The 22,624-nt window shown below is 39.9% G+C and overlaps 1 protein-coding gene across 4 annotated transcripts in view; it reads left to right on the forward strand.

Moving 5' to 3' along the window:
• Positions 1–18,604: 18,604 nt before the first annotated feature.
• ZNF385B (zinc finger protein 385B) overlaps positions 18,605–22,624 on the forward strand; it is a 176,704-nt gene continuing 172,684 nt past the window's right edge. The window contains exon 1 of one of the 4 annotated variants that reach the window (XM_057411671.1): positions 18,605–18,797. The gene's annotated coding sequence lies outside the window, so the exon portion shown is untranslated. Of the gene's footprint in view, positions 18,798–19,010; positions 19,114–20,182; positions 20,288–22,624 lie in introns of those variants that run through there. The other 3 variants (XM_057411673.1, XM_057411672.1, XM_057411676.1) reach the window with 3 other exon arrangements.

A 22,624-nucleotide genomic window follows, 5' to 3' on the forward strand; every position in this document is an offset into this window, starting at 1 on the left:
CATTCCCAGGATTATTAATAGATATTTAATAGAATGACATATTTAAAATAGCAGTTATTTTTACCATTACTAGTATGAGCAGGCTAATGTTAGCTAGAAACAGTGAGACAATGAGCAGTAGTCCTCATGTGCACATGTAAAGAGACGTGCTCAGAAGGGCTGCACTGTGGCTGCCCAGGGGGACTGCTCAGTAATACCGAGAGCATTCCCAGTTTTTAGCAGACAGTTGCTTAAGGACTTCCTGAGCCAGAGTCACTTTGTGCATCTCTCAGTAAGGCCTTGACCATTACATGGCCTGATTTAATTTATTTCAGGTAGATTCTGCAACATCTTGTGCCAGGAGTTCCATTATTTTGCTGTACGGTCTGTGTGGGGTTTTTTTACAGGTTTTGCCTGATTTCTTTGATTTGCCACTTTCCAATGTGTTTTCTGAATAATGGTGTGTAGTTGCTTCCTGCTTCTCATCTTATCCGTGACTTCATATCCCTAAGCATGTATGTTCTTTGCCATTTCTTTTCCAGAAGTTAAAATGCACCTCTAATGTCTATTAGTGTGGAACTGTTCTATAGCCCTGATCAGTGCTCCTCTCCTTTAGTTTTGGTAGATTTTTTTTTCTGAGAAAAGAAGTCAAAATAGTCTACAGTCTCCAAACTGAGGGTATTTGCAAAGTGACGTAAGAGTTTGGGGGGTTTGCTTCTTTTCAGTGCATCTTCTCAATTGCTGTAGAGTAGAGGGATACACAGTGATCTTGGGCTTGCGTTCCTCAGCAGTAACAGCTACTTGTAGACTGTTCCCAGTAATGAAGCAACTCATACATCTAGTCTATAATTAATATTGGAGCTCTAGGTTGTGTTTTGAATAGCAGTTTTGTCTGAAAGACTTCAGGAAGTGTTGGTTTTGTGACATTTTTTCAATATTTTGCTCAGTTGTTAATCTTTGTTACTTAAAAAACACGATTGAAACAGCTTAGCCTTCGTTTTCTGATGTTGGGGTCTGGTTATGACTTTTCTTTAACAGACCTCTGCTGTCAGAAGTCACCTGATGTAGGTACCTCTGTGCTGTGTCCATGTAATGGCTTGGCTGCCTCTCAGGTAATATAAAATGCCAAGTTGTTTTGGTCTTGCTGCACTACAAGTTTCAAACACAAGTGCTCTTGACTCCAAAGAATAAAAATTTTATGTCAGGGAAATGTGCTGTGTGTTGGCCCTATACCTAGAAAACTATACTGTTGGTCTTCAAAGTGTGTTAGGAGTGGGGATATTGGGCATCTGGGCCTTGGTCTTCACGGTGTGTTTCAACATGGATCTGTTGTCAGCTTCTTGGATTGGCTCACACAGTCCCTCATGCTGGTCAGTGGTCAGGGATGAGTTCCTCTTGCACAGGGCTGTGTCTACTAACCGCATTCACCTTGCAGGGAAGATGGCTCCTGTGGGAAACTTCCAGATTCAGCTGGGTCTGAGCTGCTGTGAGCCAAAAAGATGTCTGGGAAGGAACTTGTGATGACCCGTTCTGATCTTGCATGCTTACTGCCTTTCAAGAGTGGTTGTAGTATCTAAGTCCACACATAACAGTAAGAGAGACTGCATCCCTTTTGCTAGGGCTCCCTGGCCAAGTATCTGAATTTCCTCACAGTGGTGGCGTAAGGTATTATGGAGATAAGCTGTAACAAGACCATCTCATTATATAAATTATCAAAATACTACCTCATAGTATTACCTTTCATAGTATGAAAGCAGTTAGATAGGGACAAAACTATATACTTATTTTGTTAAAAATAAATTTGTCATTAACAGATCATGCTTTCTAAAGCAGTTTTAGTTGCTATATAAGCAATATTGCAGTCTTTAAATTGTAGTTCGTCCTCACAATTCTGCATAGGAATGGGAACCCGACTACAAAAATGTTATTTCTGTTTGTGGTGTTCATGTTAAATAAATTTTACAGAGAGGTCATGCACATCTGAAAATCAATTTTGAAAATTACTAGTGGTACTAATTAGATTTAGATGCTATGTTATTTTAACCTGGTAGCATGATGTTCTATAATTTACTTAAGGCTCCAATAACATAACTGTTCTTAACTTTTGAATGCAGGGTATACTCTAAAATAGGGTGGCACATGTCAGCCACCAAAAAAAATACATGAACTAGAGTGGACACATCAAACTCCAGTAGCTATTTAAGTACCTCCCTGTCATTAAATTTACAGTTTTATGGCTATAAAAAGACACCAGCTCATCTTCATTTACCGCTCTTAAACTACTTTGAATTATCTTTCACTGTTTAGGAAAGCACAAGGCTAATTTCCTTAAAGAATCTTAAAAAGCAAGAGTCTGTTCTCATGTTAGCAGAGAGAATTGACTCCAGTTGCCCTTAATAACATTCAGAGCAGAGAAATGTGTCCTTCAATTTATTTCCAATTAGGTCTAAGTTAGTATATTTTTTAAAATCTCTTTTACTTGCCAAAATATTTTATTTCAGAAATGGTGACCTCAAATGCAGAATAAAGGGGCATTTTAAGCATTTCAATTAAAACTCTATATAAAACATGTATTAGTAGGTTAAAAGTGGCATGGGCAAAATACTACTTTGTGCTGAAAAACCTTTAGGTCATTTCAGGAGATGTTCTGCTTTTTATGTTTTCCTAAAGCAAGTCTGTAATTTGGCTGAGACTAGTTTGGGATTTTCTTTTCTTGTCTACTCATGACTATCATCAAGCATTTCCTTCGAACTTTGAAAGGAAAAAAGAAGCGGGAGGAGGGACTGCAACTTAAAATCTTAGTGTTGGGAAAATGGTTTGTTAACCCATAAGCCAGACAATCTGTTAAGGAAATTAGCTGTCACATTTTGCCTGTTTAAGCTATGTCCATTTTGAGTTATCTTATTCCACTATTTTATAAAACAAAGGGAGGACCAACATTTTTCCTGAAGTTGAAAATAAGCTGCAACATCTCTTAAAAGGAAGTGGTGGGGAAAAGAGTAAAGGCGTGGAAGAGGATGCAAAACTCCAAGAAACAAGAAAACCTGTCTTGAGTATCAGAGTGCTCTCAGTAGGTGAGGTAAGGTCAAATCTGTTCTCACAGTGGGGGCCACAGACACAGGTGTGTAGGTGTAATGCTAATTGGTTTCAGCTTAGTGACTGGCGTTGCTGCTTAATTACTTAACTGGAATGTGCATCCTCCCTTTAAAATTGCTGGTCCCTTGGCTTCCTTTCAGTTGCTTACCTATTGCTTTTGGAGGTACTTTATGCCTCAGTCATAGTTGTGAAATCTCTTGGGAAATTTCAGATTCTGGGCTTTTTGTATAATAAAAAGCTGTGTAAAAATTTCTTTGTAACTACCTTACCTAAATTTAACTTGAAGAAGTTTCCTTTTATTTTCAAGTCCCCATGGATAAGCCCACTCCATCCCATAAGGAAAGGTAATTTTCAGCATCCTTTTTTGCCCTGGGGTAATACTTCAGGTAACTGGAGAGCTCCCATTGGTTAATAAGGGAGAGGGGTAAGATCTTTCATCTGGTCAGTTCCAGATGCTGCTCCTGTATTGCCTATATTTGTGTTGCTCAGTATTCTTACTCTTAGGCTTTTCCTCATTTTCTCCTGCTCTAGTTACAGTTCTTCCATTTTTTCCTAGCACTTCTGAACTTTGTTCTTTATCACATGCAGTGTTAGCCATTTAGAAGAGTATAATGCCAAAAATACACATAAAAAGTTTATGTCACTTGCATAATGCATAAAAATGATCTTTACATAATCAACCAGACTCTTTTGGCCATGAAGGCTCACACAGAGGGTCGTGGAGAGAGAGAAGAGCTGCCAAGACAGTTTATCACCTAGATGGGGGCAAGGCTATTAGGAGAGGGTTTCATCTTACTGTCCTGTCCATGTCATCCCCCATCACAAAAGTTCAGAGCTGGGCATGATGTTGATGTCTACATCAGTAATCATTGCTCTAGTAATGTTTCAAGCAAGGTAGATGGTAGGTCTGGTCAGCTCTTTGTGCGTACTGAGGGTTTTCACAATGGCTGGCTTGAACTTTGTGAGTCTAACCTCCTGTGGCTGCTTTGTGGGTCACAGGTGAAGAAAATCTCTGCAGCATACAGTGAACTCAAAGAGCCTGTCTCGGCTGTAGAGCGAGCCCAGAGGAACTAGCTTCATTACACCAAGGTTAGCTTTCACAAATACTTTCCTCCTTCATCTTTTTCCTGATTGTCAGTCACAGGTGAATGTCTCATGTGAAATTGTGAAGTGTCCTAATTTTTCATTTAGTAAACTAGAGAAACAATGAGACCTGCCCACGTAGTCAATTTGAAAATTCCCCTGGAAAAATAATGTAGGCCAGTAGCACTGAAGGGAGAAAGATTCCACCAGTTCGTGACTTGTCCCAGTTAGGTGGCTGACAGCAGTCTTTTTTATATTTTTGCTGTTGTAATCTTTGTGAGAATGCCATCTTCCCTCTCATACCACCACCCCTTACTGCTGGGAACGTTAAACACAGTCCTTGAAGGAAATTCAGAGCACCCCATCTCTTTCAGACTGTCCTCCCTGTTTCCCATGTGTTCCTCAGAAAGGAAGAGATGGTCACCTCTTTCTGTTCTCTTTTATGAATGGTGTCTCATGCCCCAGATGTGGTGTGTATATATGCACCTTGAGAAGCAGGCATATGTTTCATGTGGCTGCCTCTGGGTCTCCTGTTTTAACAGACATCAGTGTAAGGGGACGTTTTGGTGGACAGAAAGTTGCGCTCATTGGGGTTTGAACTAGCCAATTGAGAAGTTGATAGATCATATTATGCTAGGGGTGCAGACAGCATTTGTGATTTCCCATGTGGAAGGAATACTTAGGTGATGACTACCTGGAATGGGACCCATGGTTTTAACGAATGTTTCCTTTGTTCGGGTCTTGAGGTGGGATGTCTGATCTTGTAGGCTTTCCTTTGATAAGATTCTGAGAGGCCTGTTCTTCTTGCGCTGTACACTTTGTTATGAGCCACCAGAGGTGGAACACAAAAGTGCTCAAGAAAAGACTGAAGCTGAGTGACCGACTTGGTCGGTGATTGAAATGAGAAACTAAAAATATGCATTTGGGGGGTGAATATAAAGTCTCTTTGCAGCTCTGTTCCTTCCCGTGCTCCCTTCTCTGCACAGAAGAAAAACCTTGTTATATCTCTTTGTAGAAGCAAGATGGTGCATCAGGCTGTTTTGATCACTGTACCTGTTTGAAATTGGAATTCTTTGAGATGCTATCCACAAGTGCTTCACAGCCCATCATTTCCTCCACTCATGCAGAGTATGTGATTATGGCTGCAAGGAGAAACTGTGAGGATGGGTTCCTTGCTTCATCCATGGCCGGGAAGGAAGGACACAACCTCCATGGTTCTGTGTGGAACCTCAGGCTAAATTCATCCCTATATACACTGAATCAGTTGGTTTGTTTCATCTTGCAAAGTAATTCTTTCCTCCCATTTCATTTTTAGCTCTCTATTTACAGAGGCACAGACATACTGGAGAAATATTTTAGTTTTCCACAGATATATAAACACACACACTTGCAGTCTTCTATTTTCATTCTCTTGTTACACAAGAGCTTAAGATTGCTTGTATGTGTGAATTAATACAGTTCATTGGCATACATTTCAGCTATTTATACTCTGTGTAATGAGCTTTATCACCACAACATCTGAATAGCTTCCAAACATTATTTTTGCTCTATACCCTAACAGTATGCAATATTCATAGTGTTGGTCTTGATGATGTGAAATCTACCTGGGGAAAAAAAAAAAAGGATGTGACCATTAACTGACATTCTGTGGTGGTAGATGGTGTAATGCCACCAAAGTGGAAAAATGCGTATTTTTTTATAGTACCTGATAACAGGCACTTCAAAAGATGGGATTACAGATACCAGCATTGATAGTGCATATTTTGGTGTCACATTTTGATGTTTTATATATATGCAATTATCCTTTCCAGGAGTAACTGAAGTTGAAGCTTGACTAGAACAGTGTGCATGCCAAGATCAGGCTGTGCCTCAGTATGCCAGGGAAGATGGGTGGCACATCCTGTGGTCTGCGTGACTGTGATTACCAATGTGGTGAGGAGCAATGACCGGGTTTAAGTGCTCAGGATTTCTACTCGGGATTCAAGGTCTACCACATTTTGGGTGCATATATAATCAAAAACTTTCTTCGTTTCACAGTATTTATAGGAAGGATTTATTTCCATAGTTGCAATTTCACTGTAGTTTATAAAGAAAATGCAGCATGAAGACCAATTTTTTTCATGATCTGTGTATCATACTCCAGTCGAGGGAGAGTGAGTTTCAAGGTTAGTTGCATGGCAGTTGTCATCAGCCTGTGAAATTCTCATTTTGAATGACAGGTTTAATTTGCACTTTAACCCTAGCATTGGCTTCAACTTAATCTTCTTCCTTGTTCCTGTAACTCCAGTCTCTCCTTTTACTGTGAAGACCATTATAATTTCTATTTACAAAAGGAAATTAAAGGTGGAGGGGGGGGTGACTCCATATCTCCAGAAGGCCCTTTTATTTTCTTAATAAGCTTTCTGTTCCACCTGATTGTTCTAAATCACATGGGAAATATTTACTTCCTTATCAGTCAGTGTTTCAGAAGAAGATGCTACAAACCTTGCAGATTATTATTATAGAATCATCTACAACATTGAAATAAAAAAAGCTGTAATCCTTTTAAAATGTGTTGTTTTCATTTTCATTGAATGTCTCTCCTGTTATGAGATAGGGTAAGAAGTGCTCATTTTCTCTTCCATATAATATTCATTATTGCCAGTGTCCAGAGCTAAGTGCTTGTCTATTCATCTTTTCTGTAAACACTGTAAAAAGAGTTTCGCTTGAGAAAGAAAGACTTTGCAACCTATAATCATCTTTATTTCTTCTCCTGTCTCTCTTGTTCTGTTCTTTGTGACTCTATGCTGTACCCTGGAGCCATCAAGCACAGATCCCAGCTGATGGGACCACACCACTAATTTTCAACATGACACTGTATTGTATGGGTTGTTTTTTTTTCTTTTCCTGATGCTTTGGAACAGTCTGTGTGTTTGCTTCTTGACAGTAACTGAATGGTGATCAGGGAGTTTGAGCTGTCCACAGTGATGCGCTGGTCTTTCTTCCTCAATTGGTACACCAAATTTGTATGAATAATTCACAAGATTTCCTCTAATGTCCATTACTGTGTTCTTGTCAGTAATGACTTTCAGCTGTCACTGTGTTGTCCTTTCAACTACTGTAAGTTCTTTAGTTTCCTATCTCTCTTGTTCCAAGTAAGCTGAATGACAGCTAGCAGTACTATAAATATTAGAACAAGGGTTTGGGACTGTTTCACTGTTAATCTTTTGCCATAAGAATACTGACTATGTTTTTGTATGCTTTATATTCTAGCACCTTGTTTCAAATCCCTGATCTCTTACCTTATAACTGGTTGGTTTCTTTAAGGGCCTCTTCTGCAAGACTTGTTAAAAGCTTTTTGAAAGTCCAAATGAATGAGATTATTCCAAGTAGGTTCCCTCCCATATCTTTTGTTGGTTCCTATAATTTTAATTGCATTGGAGTTAATACTTTTAATTTTTACTTGATATTTATCATGTAAAAAATGAAGCTGATAATTCCCCTTAAGACCTTTGATGCCATTTATACCACTGACAACTTGAATTAAAGTTTAAGTGGTTGAAAGAAAGATGAAAATCTTTCAAGGGGATAATTCAAGGACTTTAAGTTCAAATGCATTTAAAAAGGTATTTAAAGGGAAAGGTATTTAAATGAATGAGATAAAGAGTCTGGGTGTGAAAAATCCTCTCCCTTGTTGTGGCTCCAGGTGGTTGAGCAGTTTCATTTGAAACTACTTCAGGAACAGCTTGAGTTTTATTTGTTTCATACCAGAGACCAAAAAATGCAATGAAGTAAAATATTTTCCTTATTGAAAACCATCTTAGTCCCTTGAACTGCTTAGTTCTATCACAAGCAGGTATTACAGAGCTGCAGCAGGTGACAAAAGCAGGAGGAAGTGTGAACACAGCATTAGTCCCTGTGGATTTATTAATCCGCTGTCAGGCCATGTGTTACCCCTGGCGCAGAGATGCGGCAACCTGGCATGCAGCACAGAGAGAATGTCACATGCAAAAAGGCTTGAGTGTAAGGCTGAGGACAGCACTGCCATATCACCTTTGCTTGCTCTGCCTGTCTTCATTGCCAAGTGCTTGACCTGGCCCTTCTCCTTACCCTCCAGCTGGGCTGAACCGATGGCAGGACAAGGGCACTGGCTGGCAGCCTGGTGCAGGAGCCCAGCCCTGAGCCATAGCATGGGGTCATCCCTGGATCCCACCCGATGCAGCCCTGAGGACAACATGCGGAAGACCCTGGGGTGACTCATACAAGCTCATACAGGAATGGAAAACAATCTCTGCGCTTTAAACTCCCTTATTGTAGACAACATTGCATATAACATGCAATTATTTAGGTCACAAACACACACTCTTCACGCACAAAGTCCATGCCAGAGAAGCTCAGAGCTGGACGACCAGGGCTGGCTGTATCTTCCCAGTCTGTTCTGCAGATTCCTTGCTGTCTTCATACAGAGTTGTAAGCTACTTATTTCATCCTGCTTTGTAATTTCTTGATCCTGATCTTAATGAATGGTCTTAAACAGGGTTATAGTTTACAACATGAAGCAGCAAAATACTGCATATTTAACTTTCAGATGTGATTGGGGTATTTGGGATCGAACCAGGAAACGTGTTCGTAATCCGAAGAGAGGTATGCACATTCCCCTCACAAGAAAATACAGCCTGATTTCAAGAGGAGAGGGCAGGAGATTCCCCAGCTGACACCAGTTTTACTTGTTGAAGTAGATAGAGAAAAAAATATTGAAATATTTTTCATCACAGAAAAATTCTTGGGGGAGGGGTGTTCAGGGATTATTTTTTGTTAAAGATCTCTATTATTCAGTTGGAGGGACCATCTGGTGCAAGGTTCACACAGCAGCTCTGCTCGCTTTATTCAGCCAAGAGCGAGGTACAGCTCTGACCTTTGGCCAGAAGGGCTGATGCCGGCCTGCCAGCCTGCACAAGGGCTGCTGACTTGCAGTGACCAAGCTGCACATGCAAACAGCTCTTGACAATTGTATTCCTCGTTCTACTGCAAAGAACGAACGAATGCAGGCTCTCAGGAGAAGCCCTGTCTCCCTGCTGCGTTTGCTGTCATGAAGACTTTAAGTTCCAAAGGGAATGGGTGGAGGTTGTACAGTTTTGTGGGACTGTGCCTGGCAGTAGAGACATTCATGTCATATATCGTTTCCTTTGCTGAGACACAACAGCCTGTCTGTGCCATGCAGTTGCCAGACTGTCACATATTTGCAAAAGAGCTGATTTCCTGTGCCTACTGGGAAAAGAAATATGAAAAGTTGTCCCTAATGAGCTAAAAAATGTGAGAGATGGGGACTTTGTGTAGGTGTAGATCTGAGCAAAGCATCACTTTGTCTTCCTCTCAGTCTGATCCCAGAACTAACTCGTTTGTTTCTATGGTTGTCTCCGACCATGACAAGGGATTTCTCGTTATAAGAAAATGAGACTCTCCAGTGTCTTGCTTGATTCTTTCCTATTTGCCCATGTTGTGCAAATTTAACAAAAAAAAAAAAAACACATTGTTTTAATAGATTGTTTACTGTAAGGGAGTTTTTTTTTAAAATTCTGCTGAACACTGCTGCAGCCACAATTGCTGATGTCCTGATAAACTTAATCATTCACTTCACCTTTATAATAAAGTGAGATGGAAAAGGGGAAAAAGTGAACGCACATGAGTCATTTTGTAAAATATCCTGTAGGTTAAAAGGTCGTTTACCTTAAGTCATTCAAATTCCATTCAATTCATTTCTTAACATAATTACAGCGTGGATCAACTTTGATAAAACCTCCCTAACATATAGACATCATTTGTTGTTTTGTAGATAAATGTGTATGCACACTGAAACATTCCCTTATCCATGTGGAAAGCCGAGTACTCATTAGTGTTCCCCTCTGAGGTTCCATCAAATGGCATGGAGCTCAGGGGAATTTTTTTCCTCTTTCTGGCACAGGCAGTAAATCTGGGACCAAAATATGCATATTCTCCAAAACCTGTAATAGACCTTGAAAAGCCCCACAAGATCCCTGTGCCTTATTGTTCCCTGGGACCACTGCTCTATTTCCTTACAGCCTGTTGCTGGCACTCACAACACCCTGGCGAGATACTTGTTCTAGAGCCAGCAGAGACTTCTTGAAATAGAAACATCATGGTATATTTTTACTAGTTCTGTGGAAGCATGGTGCTTGCAACATGTTATAAACCCGTGCCTCAGGCCTGAGTGTCCTGCAGAGATCCCTGACTACAAGGGTGGCTCAACCCCGTAGCTGGACAGTGATAGGAAGCGTTTCACTGAGACCACCTTCCCTCTGCTCCAACAACATTCTTGCTGAGGAGCTCATTGTGGTAAGACATCCACTGGTACAAGATGATGCAACTGTAGTCTAAGCAATTCGATTCTGAGATATGAAAGCTTCCTGGTCTGCCTTTTTCTTCTGACAGTGCTGAAGCTACACTTTTTTTATCCGCGCTAAGCCTCCTCTTTAGAGAGATGGCAGATCTCACAGTAGCACAGATTTTACCTCTCACATGAGGCTTGATTTGCTTCTCTGTGGTTACATCAGATGTAATTTGGTTTGGTGGATATTTTGGTGACTTCTTTTTTGGCACTGTGTAATCACATGGAGGCAGCTTTTGATCTGTTTAGTATATAATTAAGCTGTATCTATTGCTGTCTGTTTTTTTTTTTCCTACAGAATAAGCTAGTAAATGAGTGAATGAAAATGTGCTGGGGAAAAAAAGAAACTTTTTTTTCAGCTGAGTTATAAACCCTGAGAAAATCAGATGCAGAAGAGTTTATGTAATTTCTCTTTTATCAGAAATAACTTTATCCTAAAATCTTGATGCACAGGACTGATACAATCTAAGAAAAAGGTATTTAAAAATTGTTGTGAGACTCAGTGACAAACATAGTAATTGTAGGGCTATAATTTTGAATGGAGATGGAATTGTATGTTAAACAAGCAGCTAATTATTTATATGTTGTGTTATGTTTTTTTTAAATATACAAGGTAATTACAAGGCTGCGTATTAGAATTAATCTTTAAAATGAGGAACCCATCTTAAGTTTCCCAAAGTTGTTTTATAGCATTATCTGCCACTTAAAATTCAGTAATCCAATATTACTCGTTAACCAAGAGCAGAATCCAGTCTCAACACTACACATGAAATCCTTGTGTATTTTAAAAATGGTATGTCCACATAATACATCCATCTCTCCTACTGGTTAAGCAGAAGTAACTGGCTGGAATTCAAATGAATATGTATGCAGGCATAGAAACAAGCAACTATGAAAGTAGGTAACCAGCATAATCTAAATCTTGCTGTCGGTCACCTCTGGTTTCTCTTTCTGTGCTGTTCTTACAGCACAAGCATGCTTTTGCAGGTGTCCAATTACTGTGTCTGGTAGAGTGATTCATATGACTCATCCAGTGTGTCTTAAGAGACATCCACCTTATTGATGCAATTTCTCACATTACTGCTGAAATGAAACAAGCACAGCTGCAGCTTGTCCTTTAAATATTCTTAGTCTTGGTCTCCATTCAGATTTTGCATGGATGTAACTACTTGAGTTAGGTTTGTGTTTTGTCCTGTATTTTCCTGAAACAGTTATCTTTTGACAGAAAAAGGCAGGGAAAAATAAAGAAGTTTCCATATGAGAGAAGTCTTTATATGCAGTCTGTTTGTTGCTGGGGAGAAAAACAAACCAACAAACCAGAGGTAAAATACTTATACATTTTCAGAAATAATAGTTTGGCACAGTGTCCAATAACACAGGTAATGCTAATACGAACTTTTATTGTGGATCTTCGTAATCAGTAAGGCTGATGTGTATACGTTATATCCTGGTATAGTAATGTACCTGGATAGCATGCTGCGATACATATTATTATTATCAATACTTATTATTATTTGCATAAAGCACCTAATAGATGTATCTACACTGACACATCAAATTTTATAGTGTGCTATACCAGGTCAGTTAAGTAGCTAAGCAATATCAGCTGTGTTGCCACATTTGCACTGGTAGTCTTGTTTAAGATACAGACAGCTGCAGTTAAAAACAAATCCTATTCTGGTTGTCACTAGAGTAATTCTTCCTGGAGCTTAATTAAGGGGACTATTTACTTTCTGGATGATGCACTGAGATTTCATACCAAACAGAGTTAATTCAAGTATTTGCAGTGAAGGATCGCAACGCATTTTCATAATGCTTTCTTTTATTCTCATTGTGCAGAGAAGCTCTGGGGCTGTTGTAAAGAAAAGAGTGTCTTTCACCACCACCCTTCTTATTTTAGTCCATGCTAACTTACTTGTCAAGGTGAGCTTTGGCTATGTAAAGAATAAAAGATTACTCATATCCTTGGTATCTTTTCAGTCCTCACACAGAAGATTACTAGTTTCTCATGTGATCTAAACCTCTAGCATTTACATCGGATTTTATATTTCATATTTCTCCATCAAAGGAAAAGTTATGCTGTATGTTGTCTGTCAAAGTGGCAGATCACTTAGAGAAGTGACTGTCCCTTAGCTGAATAATGATCTCTTCAATTCAGATTTTCTAGGAAAATTTCCATAGTTTGTTCCACTATTTTTATATTAACATAAAACTGTCCAATGTATATACACGTACATGCTACATCATCCTTGTTTTTGAATCAGTGACACCAAAGAACAAATGCTTTATCTCCAGCTCTTTATACTACCCTTCTCACAGTTCTCCATTTCCTGTGCTGTGCAGGTAGTATTATTTTTAAAAACAGATGGGAACTCAGGAGGTGACTCTGATCTTTCACCTGTACTTTAGAAATGAAACTGCACAGTTCTTACCTGGAAAACCCTGGTGACTTGCAATGGACACTGGTTTAAGAACACTGAGGGAAAGAAATATTCTAATTGGTTTTGTTTTTCAGCTAAAGAACAGTTTGTTTCTATGTTAAATGAAGTAGTGAAAACAAATAGTATGCCATCTGGCTAGCCTACCTGGGTACTTTACCAGGAGGTTTTCAGATGTTCCCTCTGCCACTTTCCAGCTTCTTAAGTCCTGTATTTCTAATGTGTTTTCTTTAATCAGTTGTTCTTCCCTGATTAGGAATTATGTTATACCTTGAACTGAATTAGAATTTTAAGAAATTGACTCTTTTGCAAAGATTTTCCCTGACTGTTGTTGGAGTAATTTATCCTCTAAATTACAGAATCTCCAGTGTTTCCAGCATTCAGAGCAAAACAGCTATACAGAGGAACAGGCCTCCATGTTATCTGTAAAGCTGATATTCTCAGGGGACAGGATAACATCGAGTAGTCTTAATATGTACCAGTGAGCTTTCATTCTTAGAACAGATTGTGACTGAAAGGAATGGTTTAGCTGCTTTTCAAGTGCTTGGAAAGATGTCATATGTTTTTCTTTAGATGACTGTCTTCTGCTTCGGTTTCCCAAAAGAAGAACATCCTGCAAAAAAGATAAAAACATTTAACATAGCTGGGAAATTAATGAAATACAGATGCAAGTATTTCATTAAACCAAAATATTTATTGCTGATTTGTAACTTTTAACATCGTTTTAACCTAGTATGGAAAAAAAAAAAATGTTCACTAGTAATTTTGAAAAGAATTGCAAGTATATAGATAACAGACTTATGAAGAAACAGTCATGATATGAGTATGTGGATATTCTGTTTGTTATTTATCGTTTATAATGGATGTGCACATACAACCCTCATCATACCTCATAGATGTGGTTTACTGAGCACAACATAGACAGAAAGTAAAGAGAATTCCTTGTGTCAAACATCATACACTCTAAATCTACATAATTTTACTCAACATGCAAGCAGGAAACAGAAGTGTTATCATGGGAATTAACTGACCGGCCACACAGTACAAAAAGTGCAGTTATATAAGATTGAATGGCTGGCAGATAGTTCACAAAGCTCATTCATATAAACAACTTACCAAATAATTTTGAAAAATGCAGATAATTTGCAGGCACCCTCCCAAAGCAAAATTCATCTGATACTGAGCATTCTAGCTACAGACAGCTAGTGAACACAAGTTTAAAACTGGGGTATCTTTAAGCAATTGAAAAGGCAACTGGGACACTTAAACACACATTAAAAACACCAGGAAATTGGAAATCTGTGGAGAAAAATAAAAGATTAAAGAGTTAATGGCAAATTGCAAAATGCATCTCAAGTAACAAAGACTCCCTCAAATACAGATGCAAGGTAAAAAAACCCCAACACAATAAATCATTGCCCTACTTAAAGAGAGATTGGTTAGCAAGGAGCAGTGTGGCTAAGTAGTTGCTTTGTCTGTTTTTACAAGGGAGGCAGATGGAGATCTACTAAATCTGGGATTGTTTCCCCAGAGGCAGCCACAGGGAAGCTAGAAAATGTACAGGCATATAAGATATCTGGTTATAAAATGTCAGATTCCCTTAGAGGAGCTGAAATTCAAGGCATGCATACAGCTGGGAATTTTCAATTGTGTAAGGAAATCAATGAAGTTTCAAAAGTGTTAAAAAACTACTTGATCCAGAAACAACTCAAAGAACTTCCCTACTGGAAAAATAAAAAACAACCCCAAACCAAACCCCAAAAAGTCCAAACCAAAACAAAACACCAAAAAACCCCCAAAGAAATACAAAAACAAATAGGTGACAAACAAAGAAATGCATGCCAATGGGAAAAAACTCTCACAAAGTCTTCTGAAGCAATGTTGTTAGAAAATAACAGGAAAATCTCAGTTTGATTAGGGATACAGACATAGATTGAGGTAGGGAAGATCATGCTTAGGTCATCAAAGGGAAGAAACACCACACTTTTCCCATGCATGAAAGCAAGTGGTTAGATTTTTAGCTGTGTTTTTTTAAAACTCTGTTTTCAGGCATAGATTTTAAGGACCATGGAAATGAATGGAAATCAGGAAAAAAAAAACCCAAACACCTCTCAAATTTCTTCTTCACATCCACATGGCGGCAAGGCTATTACTGTCTTGAAATGGGTAGAGTGCAAAGCAAACACAGAAGGCTACCCATATTTAGTTAAAATCAAGAGAATATGAGTTGAGAGAGTCTGGACCAATCACCACGGGAAAGAAGACATGTTGAGGTAATCACTTAGAAACATCACCTATTATAAGAAGAGCTGTTACTTAATGGAGGAGAAATATTGAACTAACTCTACCTGTAGCTTCTGTTTCTACATCTGGTCTCCCAGTTTTGGAAGTTTTTTACTGAACTATTTCTCACCAATACTAACATCAGATACGTTACAGGAGAAGCCAGTTGAAAAGGAGTATTGGAAAAACTTGAGACTATTTCTACAGAGGGAGACTTGTGTAATGTGCCTTTGAAGTATTTATTCTTCCTGTTGTTTCTTGCATTATTGGCCTTTTGAGATCACCAAAAAGGCAGATCAACATTTGGAACATTAGGACACTAATTACATATTTTGCATAGAAATTCCCCCCACCCCCCATGCACATGTATTCATACTTCAAATGCCTTGTGGTGCTTAGAGGCAGGTTATTTTTGAAATGGACAATAATAACTAAGCCTTAGTTCTTGTAAAAAATACAACAGTTGAGTAATGGAAGACTTCCTCAAAATAAGTAGTAGGCATTTCATATATATAAAATGGATTAGTGTGGAGAACTCAGCAGTTCAGTTTCTAGAGGAAAGAGAAAATGTTACTTAGATTGCTTGCACTATCTCTTACAGGACGTCTGTGAGAATTTCTTGAAGCCTCTCAGTAGTGACCTCTCCTTATAATCTGCTACAAAATGTCACCCAGGTTTAATATTACTGTTCCCTTTGTCAGGAAAGACTTCCCAGCTCTTGGGGTTTCCCTAATAGATTTTGGCTTGGGGGCATCCTTAAGAGGTTTGCTTCTATGCAACATTCAGCATGGATCTATTTCCTTTCAGTAGCAGACTTATATCACATTAGATCTACTATCAATGACAGGTGTTTTAAAAACCCCAAATCATCTAAGTTTATTTTTGTAGAGCCAAATTTAAAGTTCTGAATGAACGGAAATGATAAAATGCAATTCTAAGTAGTGCTCTACGTGTCTTCTTCCTACAGTACATATTCATATTTACTCAGTATAGGATCCCAACTCTACTTGTTTTTCTGAGTTGGTTTATGCAGCTTTTCAGTTGAAATGTAGCAAGTAGCAGCTTCTCTCTTCCATCAGGTTCCTCTGAGTTTACAGACCTGTTATCTCCTTATGAGGTCTCTTAGATTAAATGGGCTTCCTGTTGCTCACATTACTTTTACAGTTGTTTTGATATTCTTCAACTCCTAAGAAATATTAATTGTCCAACATTCTGTAATTTCCTAACTTACAGTGTGTGTTCAGTGTTTGACAGAGATGAAGTGTGACGCTTCGATAATACAGATCACAGGGCACTTAAAATTTTCCATCATTCCCACCTATACCATTATCTAGAGCACAGCATTTGGTAGGGAGCTGCAGCCAAGAATGGCAGGTTGCACAGTGGAAGACTTAACTGAAATGCTTTATAAAGATGTTTACAATTATGGGTTAAATGTTGCTCTTTCTGATGAGAATGGTTCTTTCAAAGACAGATCCAAGATAAACTTACACATAAAATGTTCAAAACTATATACAATCATCTATCCGCCACTACATCTCTCTGTAGGAGGTTGATGGTTAGCATTCAGTGAAATATCATTTTGGGGGTAAAAGTAATTCACAAGCCTAGTGAACAGAAATGTATTTGTTCTGAAGAATGTTATATATTCACAGGGGTTCTTAAACATTTTCATCTTAACACTGAATATGGTGCACAGTCATTGTAGACCACCTTTCAATTTGAGATTGAATAACATCTCTATGGCAACTACAACAGCTGCTTACATAGAAAAATAATATTGCGTGAACATAACATTCTTAGTTCTTTACAATAGGCCTTAACAGTTGGATATGAAAAATGCTCATTCTTTCCCCAGTCCTGATAGACATTTTGAGATTTCTGAATGTATTTTGGAGACTGCTGCTTTCGATTGCAGCAAATTTGTCTTGAAAAGCGCTGAAAGATAGACAAAAGGTAATAAAATATGAAAATGTTGGATATTGCTAATCTGTGATCATACATGGATGCTCCTTTTCAAGATAAGCAATTTGGTGTCTGATTGACCCCAAACCCTGCCAGCCTGGGTCTTTTGGTTTTTTTTTGTGAGCTGAGTTACTGAAGGAGTTGGTACACTCATAATCCCTCCACCATCAGTCCAGTGTTGCCAGTTTCGGTACTGTATTCTTCCTACCATGTCTTCTGTTCTGCCACTACAGATTCAGACAAACTCAGAATTTCTGGGAAAAAATGTGTCCTGTTTTCAGCTTCTTTTCCTCTCTGTAGGAGGCATCAGCAAATCTTTCCAAAATATTTGGTGATGCTTTAGAGTTCAGATTCCTTTTGAGCAAGAAGTTTGTGGTAGGTAAAGCACCAGAAGAAAGGGCTATATTCATGTTTTCACAGGATGATTAATTCAAACTCTGAAAAATTTCCTGCCCTGAATTATAAAAGAACTTATTGAACATAAGACTGTAAACAAGGTATGATGTAATTCTTGATGGTATTAAGTAGCACCGCTCTTCTCCAAAAGCTGAAGTTTACAGGAAGGTTTTCTCCAGTATTAAATGTTCTTGTTTTTCTTTGTGCAGATGAACCACAAATGAATTACCCCAGGATTTCCCATGTTCGCATCATGTTCTACAGGCATGATAACGGAATTATAAAAGATAATATAAAACTGTTTAAGTTTGATTTTAATGTTTGTCATTTAAAGTATTATTATTTTTCTATTAAGTACAATTACAAAACCTGATGTTTCCTAGTGTAGTGATTATATTTATGATAGAGTTTTGCACAGTTTACAAAACAGAACTCACTTGTAACCTTTTTGTTTTGCACGGCTCACAGGTGGGCTGGCAAGGCCAAAGGTTTGGGAATCCTGCTGGGTGTTTTTTTAAGTTTAGGAAACAGAGAAACCCCTGACGATCAGGAAGTGAAAGGGGGCAAGCAAAAAGCAGAAGGCACGGTGGTTCAGCTGGGAGGTTTTGTGCTTCTGGTCTGACAAGTCCCAGAGGAATTGGAAACCACCGAGGTAACCACGGCCCAGGGACAATAAACACGCTGTGCTGGAGGCTACTTCCAACAGCAACCGGCGCTGAGGGAATCCCGGGGCCCCGGTGCGCGGCAGTGCCGGGGTGATGGCCGTGCCTGTCCAGGGCTAGCCCGTCGGGGTCAGCGCTCACCACCTGGGGCTCTTCAGCCTTAACCAGAACCACCCAGACGCCGCTCCCGACCTCGCTGGCGGCAATAGCGACCGAGGCGGGGCGCCCATCACTGCGGGCACGGCCACAGGTACCACCAGCCTTGCCGTCGCCAGGCGCAAGCTCCGCCTCGCGGGTGACCCCCCGGCCCTTGCGCTCCCCACCTGCGGCCGCTGAGGCGGGGCGGCGGGAGGGCGCCGGGGCCAGGCGGACGCATGCGTCGGGACGGCGGCAGCGGGCTCAGCCGCCGGGGTCCGGCGGAGTTGGGACGTGCTCGGCTCGGTGCGGCCGGAGCGGGGCTGCCGCGCCCGTCCGCGCTGCGTCCCCGCTTCCTTCTCGCTGGCGGCTGAGGTAGGGGGTGCGCGGTGCCTTGGGGCTCCGCAGGTGCCGATGGGGACCTTGCTCAATGTCACGGACGGCGGAGGGCGAGTTCGAGTCGGAGCGAGCGCTCTGCACGCTGGGGATGCTCAGCTGCGGCCGGAGCCCCTGGTCAAGCGCGCTCCTTTCCGTCCGGCCGGGGAAACTTTGCCGGAATAGAGCGGGGCGAGAGGCGGGGATCGGCGGTGCAGGTTTCCACAGGGGTTCCGCCTGCCCCAGCGGAGGGGTTCGTCGGCGTCTCTCGCAGCTAAGCTTGTTTCCAGAAAGGATAAAGCGCGCCTCTAAATAGGTCAGGGTCTTCAGCAGTGTATGCGGTTTGCCTAGCAATTCTTCTTACCTTCTAGCCGTAACGGGGCTCTTCTTCTTGGGCTTCAGGGCTAGACGGAGCTCTGTTTTCTTTGAGTACTGGGTGACTTTTTTAAAGCCCAAACAGTTGCGTGAGTGTAGCTCAGCTTTCTTGTTTCATAAATCACGACGGCTTTGGAAAAGGTAAATTTCTTCTGCCAAGGAGGAATTAACCTACTTGAAGGAGTCATCCTTGATGAGCTAATTACCCCTAATAAGTGTGTTTTGCTTCACCAGCTTCATCGCTGGATGGCCGTGGCATACGTAAAATGGTAAACTTTATGTCCTGATGAGACTATATTTGAAAGCATTTGGAGATGTAGGCGCAGGGTTGTGTTTTCTAGTGATGCAGACACGAAATTTCTTTGTTTCAGAGGGGTTGTCAGGATATTGATCTACATGTGAATGCTCATGTTTGTTTTCTGATGATTTTTTGGCTCCTAAGCAAACTAGGAAACTCTCTTCATGGGTTTTAAGTCTTCTGGGCACTAGGTCTTTATTGTTAAGCTTGAGTGGAAAAGTTTGTAAATGGAAAAGTTAGGGAAGTGTGGCACTGTGAGTGCTCAGAAGTTGAAATAAATCTTCAAGTGAGCATTTAGCTGCAGCTGACTACTGCTTTTAGGAGGAGCAAGGTGATAGATTTATTTCTCATCGTCTTTGCTGCTGCTTAAGTGGTGTGTTTCACAAAGTGTAAAAATAAGGTGCAAAACAAGTCCTTTATTACTGTGAAGAACCTGTAAGTTTTCTTACTTGAATGAAATATAATATGAACTGCTAGTGTAAGAGCGTTAAGGGAATGGGGATATATCTGTGTGATTGCAATAGATGTAGATGAAGCATTGTCACTGCAGGTCCAGAACAAGAGATAATGTCCTAACACTGGTGAGACACCCAGGCTGGTAAAGCCAGGGAGGATATGCTCCTCAAATCTTCTGTCTCTGATGGCAGCATTGCTTTCACTAGGGGATGCAGCCATTCCATACCCTCTTACTTAAGATCTGTAAAGGAAAAAAAAAGTCTGTTTGCACAGTCTGGAGCAGATGCTAGATGGGTTTGAAGGGGTTATGCTGCTGCTTCTTTTCCAGGTAAATAATCTTGCAACTCCTTCCAACTCACAGGTCAGTAGACTGCCTAGAGGGAGGGACAAGGGTTTTCTTCTTTTTTCTGGGTTGCTAAAAGTGTTCCTTCACGGCTGCAGATGTTTTTCTGGTGTTCAGTCTTGCTAGATGCATTTTGTGTACCTCCAGGTGTGTACTTTACTTTGCCAATGAGCAGGGATTAATGTGTCTGTGTGAACTCTGGAGGCAGGGGAAGAGAAAATGGAAGTGGTAAAATCGGTCACGTTACTAATGTCTTATTCTGTTGTTTGGTTAAATAATCCAGAAGGTAGTAAGAAATTGGAAAGAATCCTCTTACATGATATCTTTGCTAAGTTACCAAGTTCCTGTATTGTGTTTTCCCCCACAATGAATAATTTAATGAATGGATGCTTAGTTAAGCTTAAAAGTGTTAACAAAAAGTAGCTGGAATCAAGAGGTTGTGCCATCTTGTCTCTTCCCTCACTAGCAGGAGCTGTCCATCGCCTTTGTGCTCTGCCTGCACTATGCACCCTCTCTGTAGGGATGAATGTACTCACACCAGCGTCAGTCTCAGCCAACTGTTCTGAACTGTCTGCATCTTTTTTCTCCTCTTTTTGATCTCTTCAGCTAAGTTTTAGTTGAGTGGATATCTTCCTACTTGAGTACAGTTGCTCAGGTTTAAGGCAGTATAAAAGCATGAAAACGCCTTGTGGAAGATAATCTTTTAGGGGAGTGTAGGCTTGTTAGTTAATCAGCTCTGCAAGTCCTAAGATTTCAAACAGCAGTGATGGTTGCTGCATAAAAAGTAACAGATGCTTAACCGTCATTGCAGTCTTTGCTCTTCAGGTTATCACAAGGGACTGTGGCTTGAGAATATTTGCTCTAAGAGTTTGAGAATATATGAAATGAGGCATTAGTGTTATTTTTAAAATGAACATATGGTACAGCTGTGGTAGTCTCAAATCCTGAAACATTCGTCAGGCTGTGTTGCAACGTAACAGTATGGAACTGGAGTGCAACGTTCTCTCTAGTGTACTGAAATACACTGCAAAGCTTGAGTCATTTGTAGTTAATGGGAAGAAAAGATGACATTGCAGTTTGACTAGGCTGCTTTCTGAAATTTTGCTATTACTTTGTTATATGTCTTAAAAACATTGAAATTCTTTGAATGTCAACTTGTAGCAGATAAACATTTTAGTCCCGTAACTTTTGCACTTCATTCAGAAAACTTTAGAACTTAATATGTCACCCATCAAGATAGAAGCACGGGTATCTTAGCTGATATGATCTTGTATTACCTCTGTGGCAGTGAAGGTAGAGGCAGATGTTAAATGCCATAGTATCCCAGTAACAAAGGCGGGATTTACCCAAATTCAGTGACTGCACTTGCATCTCTTATCCTCAGGCTGATGAATGCTCAGAGTTGCAGGAATTACTCTCCTCTGTGACCACAGTATGCCTGTCGCTGTGTAGGTTGGTAGATATTTACCAGATGCTCTGCTTGCCTAACTTTACAGAGGAAGTTAAAATTTTGGCTGAAGGGCTATTTTCTATTGTTATTTTGCCCACAGATGCAAAATGTAGAGGCTCTTTTCACAGATAAAATTTCTCTTTTTACTGCAGCTTCACAGAGCATGCATAATCTTAACACAGGAAGTTTATGGGTTTTGTTACTTAACAAGTGACGGTGTTTTTAAAACAACTAAAATATTTTGAAAATTCGCATCCTAAGGATTTTTTTTTTTCCCATAAAATTTGTTTGGCTTCTGATTTTATGTAATGTACAGAGAAAACTAGGGGAATTGCAACAAAAATTGGATCAGTGAAGTTATTTGACATAATTCGATGTTGTTGGAGAAGGTGCTGCAAAGCAGTAGCTAGGATTCTAATACAGCTGCATTCAGTGGAAGAGTATACTATTAAGTAAGCATTGCTTGATTTATGACATCAGTAGTAGGTTGGTAAAAATAACAATTCACAATTTGTTTTAGTATAATGTGTTTTTTAACAACCGGAGGGTCATGGTCTTACCCTGTTTGCCAAAAGGCCTTTTTTTCTTATGCCCTGCAGTACATCACATTTCATGAAGTTGAGCTAGTATTTCCAAGTGATGAATCATGTCCATTAACTTTTGCAATTTTATCGCTTCCTTTCTAGATGAGTGTTCTCATCTGATTATTTGCAGTAATTCTTTTGAATTTCTCAAATGTAAAGCTTAGAATCTTAACATATACACTGAACATTTTGCTTACAACTGTGATTTTTCTTATGTATTGGCTAAAGCTGACATTGCTTTCTATAAACATATTAACTGACATGTTAAAAATTCATTAGAGAACCTGAGCTCCCAAGGCTTGTAAAAATAGAAGGCTTGTA

The sequence above is a fragment of the Pezoporus wallicus genome, unplaced genomic scaffold (genome assembly GCF_028554395.1).
Source record: "Pezoporus wallicus isolate ANWC-B61680 ecotype Strahan unplaced genomic scaffold, APGP_CSIRO_Pwel_v1 contig_6732, whole genome shotgun sequence".
NCBI lineage: Eukaryota > Metazoa > Chordata > Aves > Psittaciformes > Psittacidae > Pezoporus > Pezoporus wallicus.